The following is a 6,571-nucleotide window of genomic DNA, read 5'->3' on the forward strand; positions in this document are numbered from 1 at the left end:
TGGACCCATGGAAAGACCTGGAGACAGGAGGGGTGTGGCCTCACCGATGGGCTTGTTGGGGGAAAGGGAACAGGTGGGTTCCTGCACCCTGGCCCACAGCTCAGCACCCTGAGCCCCTGGGTGGTGTCACTATGTACAGAGAGATGCGAGGAAAACTATCTCCTCTGTGACCCCAAACTTGGCTCTAAGAACGTCCATTTATCATGGCTAAAAAAAACCCCAAGGGATTCCCAGAGAAAGGTAAAAACATGTTAATATTGGCCCTTCCATGTGTGGCCCGAGTCTCTTTTGTAAAACAACGGTCTCAGCTCGTGCCATGTTCCAGGTGCCCTCTGATCTCCCACATCCACAAAGCACAGAGTTCTTCCGGCATCAGCCCTTTGTCCCTGCGGAACGGACTCCAAGCCCATGTCTCTAAAGGCCAGCTAGGTGATCCCAAATGATCTCTATCTTCTGCCTATAACCTACCCTTCTCCTGCTTTCATTTGTCGTGATTCCAGGATTCCATGCTATGACAAGAAACCCAGAGAGCAGGAGTCAGGCTGGGCTCCCATCATCCTAACGCCTCTGCTGCACCAGATTTCTGGAGGGTGAGACCCTGGACTCGGGCCTGGGGCCAGTCAGAGTGTGAGTCTTAGCTCTGGTCAGCCTTAGAAGGGGCATTTGATTTGTAGGCCAACATTTCCAATGTTGTGTGTCATGAGGATAATAATAGCGCCAATTTATATAAAGTGCTTACCGAGGCTTAACTGTCATGGGTACTCAACAAAATAGTAGTATCACTATTTCCTGGCCTGGCCTTCTCCCTTGTCCAATCCTTTCATTCATTCTGAGTCATTTCTCACCTTGACTGTTACCTGGCCTCCTGCGCATCCCCTCTACTGCAGCCTGTACCCTCCGCTCCTCATCGTCATTATTTCCAGATCCAGTCTTGCTTGCCTTCCTCCTCTCTGACTTTGGATTGTCTCCCACTGCAAACGCACATTGGCAAGCTACACCTGTCGTTTTCAATTTTCTAGTGTCTACATTTTTTTTTAAGTAAAAAGGAACAGGTGAAGTGACTTTAATTATATATTTTATTTAACCCAATACATTCCACATACTATCATTTCAATATGCAATCAGTATAAAAATTAGTTATGAGATGGTTTAAACTCTTTTTTTGAATCTGCAAAAATCCGGTGTGTATTTTACATTTGTGGTTCATCTCAATTTGGACCATTCACATTCCAAGTGAGCAACAGCTGCCTATGGCTTGTGACAGGACAGGACAGGTTGAAGGGAGAAAAACTCACTCCTTATCACGATACACCCTTTGGAGTCTGGCCCAGACTCTGTCCCAAGTCCCATCCCCCTCACTGTCGGTGTCACATTAAACCATCTACAATTGATCCAACACCTGGTTCTCTTGGTTGCCTCCAAACCTCTGCCTAAGCTGCTAACTTCCTGTCCCTTTGAGGTGTCCTCCAGCTGGCTGCACGAAATTAGGGTTCCACAATTATCTCAAATCTCACTCCTTGGGCAAGATTTCCCTGACCGCTTTATGCAGTTACTGACTTCCTGCGATGTACAAACACTGTGTTTTCCTAACTATATTTAGCACTTACCACATAGCTCTAAATTAATTTTGTCTCTCTCCTACACTAATTGCAAATTCTCAGAGGGCAGGATCTGTTCAACTCATTTTATGTGCATGATAAACACTAGATATAACAAAGTTGAGTGAATAGATGAATGAGTAAATGAACGCATGACGGAACGAATTCTTGGATAGCTGCCACTCCAGCATCCCTTTAGATGGCTGGAGTCATTGTCATTTCCTAATAAGGGAAAGCTGTCACATTAGTGACTGGCTTCATTCTACTTCTCTCTCTCTCTCTCTCTCTCTCTCTCTCTCTCTCTCTCTCTCTTACACACACACACACACACACACACCTTCTGATGCCTGGCATATGAAGCCGGTGATTATATCCGGCAACCAGGAGCGATGGAGAAAGGAAAAGGTTGGAATAGGTCAATACAGGGAAGGGGACACTTGGGAAACTTTCTAAATCTGTAACATAGGTGAGAGACGCTGGAGAGGATGGGCTTCCCAGACTGTTGGAACCTGCTGCCTGGTACCACAAAGAGCTCCCACCCCTCACCCTCCCCCCCTCACCCAGGTGTCAACAAGGCTCCAGACGGTGATACAGCACAAGGGTGTGGGGTGCTAAGAGCCATGGTCCTCTCACAGAAATACTTGATGCAGCTCCCAAGTTTGACACAGAAACACAGAACTCAATGGGCTTGGACATGTCACCAGTGGTACTGAAGACTGGGGACCCAAACATTCTGACCTGAGTTAGACCCTGAGATCCTGGGGGAGGGGATCTCAGGGAGACCCAGGAGTCTTGGGTAACGGAGCGTTCCTTATTAAACAGAGTGAAATGCAAGGGTTCTCTGTGCCTACCGAAGGCCAGTGTGGTTGTGACATGATCTGGCAATATGAGCTGGGAGGAGGTGGTTCCACGTAAAGAAGGAGGGTGGAATTAACATGTGGAGGCACTTTAGGATACAGAGGGCCCTTTTATTTCATTCTAAGTTGCATTTTTGTGATGTATGCACAATGCCCAAATCCATTTGTTCATTAGGGAATGAAAAATGGGGGATATTTTCGTTCTAGCATTCCCCCTTCACTCGTTAGTTATAAAACTTCTACAAAGAAAACTTCGTCACCTGAGGGACTATTCATATAGTAAAGGCAGGATAAACGTTTTATCTCTTCCCCCCTTTATTTACCAGCTATCAAAATAGCAAGTCAGTGTGTCGGCATCATCTAACTTGACTGTGTTAGTATAATTATTCATATATTCATGGGTATAAGCATATCTGAGGTATTTAAATCCATTGCAATTGTTATAACTTTTTCTATCTTTGGCCAGTACAACAAGCCCATTCAAATTTGTCTCTTATCAGGAACTTGTTGATGTGTCAAAAATAGTACATTTAATTTTGTTTTCAGTATTTCAAAAATTTAAATAAAAACACTTGACTGCAGCTAATTCTCAAAAGGATAATGATTTATAACACACTGAATGGAGAAAGAGCTTACACATGGAAAAAGAGCGGTATCATGAGAAAATCATTATTTTGAAACCCTCAATGTGATAATAGTAATTATTAAGGCAAGGATCATTGTCATGCAGGGTGTCATGTGGGGTCTCAGCTCTCGCTCCCCACATAAGAACGCAGGATATGGTGAGGCCAAAAAGGAACACCCACGGAGCCATAGATAGGGGAGTCATACCGCTATATTCTCGCTGGTGGCTGTGTTGGAGACACAGGAAGCAGGAGCTACACGATCTGCAACCTGCCGTCTACTCCTCTGCAATCCGCAACCCGCACTCCGCTGCCTGCTAGCTTAGCCATGGCAGTTATATCAGTGGCTAATGGCTAACCGGTAACAGCTGATGGCCAACTAGTCACAGCTGATGACTATCTACTACCTGAGCCAGCACCTTTCCATGTGAGGCCGAGAACCTAGAAACTGCTCTCTGGGACTCTGTCCCCCAATCATAAATGGGTACTAAAACCACTGGGTGATTGGGGCACACGGCATTTGTACAATGCCCAAGTGTTACCCCACAAACTCTAGTCACAAAGGGAACACGGGCATTTCTGTTGGGGAAATTTGGATGTCATCCCTAACATGGCGCTCAAGCCTGGCGTTTTTCACAATGGGGCAACCCGACCCGGATCCCTGCTGGAGAGCAAACAGGAAGTACTCCATACTCATGGAGCTGAAAACATTTCACCTGAAGAAGAGTCAAGCTTCTAGCTTTCACTCCCAGTTCTCAGCAAATATAGCAGCCATGGGAAAACAGTCATACAAACCTAGACTGTGAAATGCTGGAAAAGAAACTGGCTTGGACGCTTTGGAAAGTAAGTATTATGAAAGAAAAGAAATCTTTGATGAAAAGAGATCAAAGGGATCTGACAAATAACTAGGATGTGTGAACTGGGATTAGATATTGTTTGAAGACCAAACCAAACAAAAAACAATAACAATAAATAAAAGCAAACAAATTTCTTTGTGGACATAAGTTTTCATTTTGGGGGGATAAATACTCAGGAGTACAATTGTTGGGTGGTATGGTTAGCCCCCCCCGCTTTTTTTTAGTTTTATAGCATACTGCCATACTGTTTTCCAGAATGAGTGTACCACTTTACATTGCTATCAGCTGTAATGGGAATGTAAAGAGTGATACAGTCTTCCCACCGGCTACTTGGTGTTCTCACTATTTTTTGTGTTAGCCGTCTGATAACTGTGGAATTATATTTCATTGTGGTTTTAATCTGCATTTCCCTAATGGCTAATGAAGTTGAACATTTTCCATGTGCTTGTTTGCCACGTGTATATCCTCTTGTTCATGTCTTTGCCCATTTTCTAACTGGATTTTTTTAATGTTGAGTTTTGAGAGTTCTTTATATGTTCTAGATAGGAGTCCTTTGTTGGATTTGTGATTTGCAGTTTTTTCCCCTCTCACTCTGTAGACTTTTCTCTTCATCCCTTTAACAGGATCTTCCACAGAGCAAAATTTTTCATTTTAGTGAGGTCTAATTTATTGAGGTTTTTTTTTTTTCCTTTAATAGATCATTCTTTTGTGTCAAGTCTAAGAATTTTTCTCTTAGGTCTAGGTCCTAAAGATTTCTCCTATGCTTCTTTTTAAAGTTTTTTTGTTTTGTTTTGTTCTGTTCCTAAGGAGGGCACAGCACAAAGTGGCCCATGTGGGGATCGAACCGGCAACCTTGGTGTTATGAGCACCACACTCTAATCAACTGAACTAACCGGCTGCCCCTCTAAAAGTTTATACTTTTACAATTTTAGTTTTTAAGTCTGTGATCCATTTTGAGTTAATTTTATGAAAGGTGAGCTTGAAGTCAAAGGTAGGTTTGTTTGTTTGTTTGTTTGTTTATTTGGCTATGGATATCCAGTTGTCTAGCACCATTTGTTGAAAAAGCTATCTTTACTCCATTGAATTACTTTTGTACATCTTTGAAAGATCATTTGTGCATTTTTGTGAGTCTTTCTCTGAGTTCTCTATTTTGTCCCCTTCATCTATGTGTCTACCCCTCTGTGGACTATATGCTGCCTTGATGACTATAGTTTTATAGGAAACCTTAACATCAGGAAGAGCGATTCCTCCAATTTATTCTCCTTTTTCAAAATTTTTTTGGCCTATAATAAGTCTTTCTATTTTCCATATAAAGTTTAGAATAAACTTGTCTATGTCTGCAAAACATTTTGATTGAAAGTGCGTTAAGCTTCTAGATCAATTCAAGGAGAATTAATGTCTTTAGTATGTTTGAACAGTGAACACACATGAACATGGTCTGTGTCTCCAATTATTTAGGTCTTCTTTGAGTTCTTTCATTAGCATTTTGTAGGCCTTTTCTACCATAATGGCTCCTATTCCACAGGTCATGAATGAATATGAGGGTCTACCAGCTAAGTAGTATGGGGCACTTGCATGAGGCCACCACGTGCCTTCATGGTAAATACTTCCATGTCAGTTATATGTCCAGACTGGCCAGTTTGGCAGATCTATTGGACACAGTGTGAAACAGACACAGGAAAAGAATCTATTTATTACTAAGCTTTTGTATACCTATAAACTATAGGGAGGTCATGATGGCATTTTTGTTGCCCTGTCTTCTGTGTCACCTCAGAGGCTGTGTCAACAGCTCTCAAAACTATCTGGATATCCGCCTTTTCTGATACAGTTATTTGGGTAACATCTGAGTCATGGGGAAGATTGCCTGGCATTAATAAACTCTCCCCATCCAGGCTTTTGCCCTCCTCTTGATCCAACACCCTCAAGATATGTCTAGGCATAATCTCCTCGGTCTTTTTTGGTGTCATCCTTCCCATCATCCAGAAACAGTACTCGTCAGCCAGGCTACCCTGAGACTTGACATTAGCTATTAGTCCAGAAGAAATGATGGGATATGTATGGGACATGTCATGAAGAGGGCGAGCATAATCCTGAAAGATGTTCAAGTAAGATTGCTGCATTATCTCCAGGTGAGGAGAAGCTCCAGGCCTCTAGCAAAGAAGAAGCGCACTTCTCTCAGCCCAGAGGTTTCAGGGGAATCATAGTTACAGGTTCTCAAGTGTCTCCAGCTAGATGTGTTGCCATGCCAAGTCTCAGGTCCCACGCCCTCCCTATCATAGACCTGACTTTGGTGTTGGATTCTTGCTGTGGCTGTGAAGTCAGTCACTTTGTTTACTCCATTACTCTCACCCTCAGATTTTGGCCTGATCTCTGGTCACAGATTGTGAAGGTCTCTAAGTACTGTCATAGAAGCCATCTGGCTCCCCGATCAATTGGCTTTCCTGAGCCTGTCATTTCCTTCTTCCAGTGCTTGGTTGGCATTTAGCAACAACCACCCACTTCACAGTTTTATAATCACCTCTTCGACCATATCATTCAAATGCTAGAGATATTGAATTAGTCAGTGCAGTCCCTTCCACCTGAACACAATGTATCTACCACCTGTGAGGTCTTATTAGGTAAAAATCATTACTTGG

Source organism: Rhinolophus sinicus, chromosome 9, assembly GCF_057876585.1.
Source record: "Rhinolophus sinicus isolate RSI-liver-muscle chromosome 9, RSI-T2T, whole genome shotgun sequence".
In the NCBI taxonomy this organism is placed as follows: domain Eukaryota; kingdom Metazoa; phylum Chordata; class Mammalia; order Chiroptera; family Rhinolophidae; genus Rhinolophus; species Rhinolophus sinicus.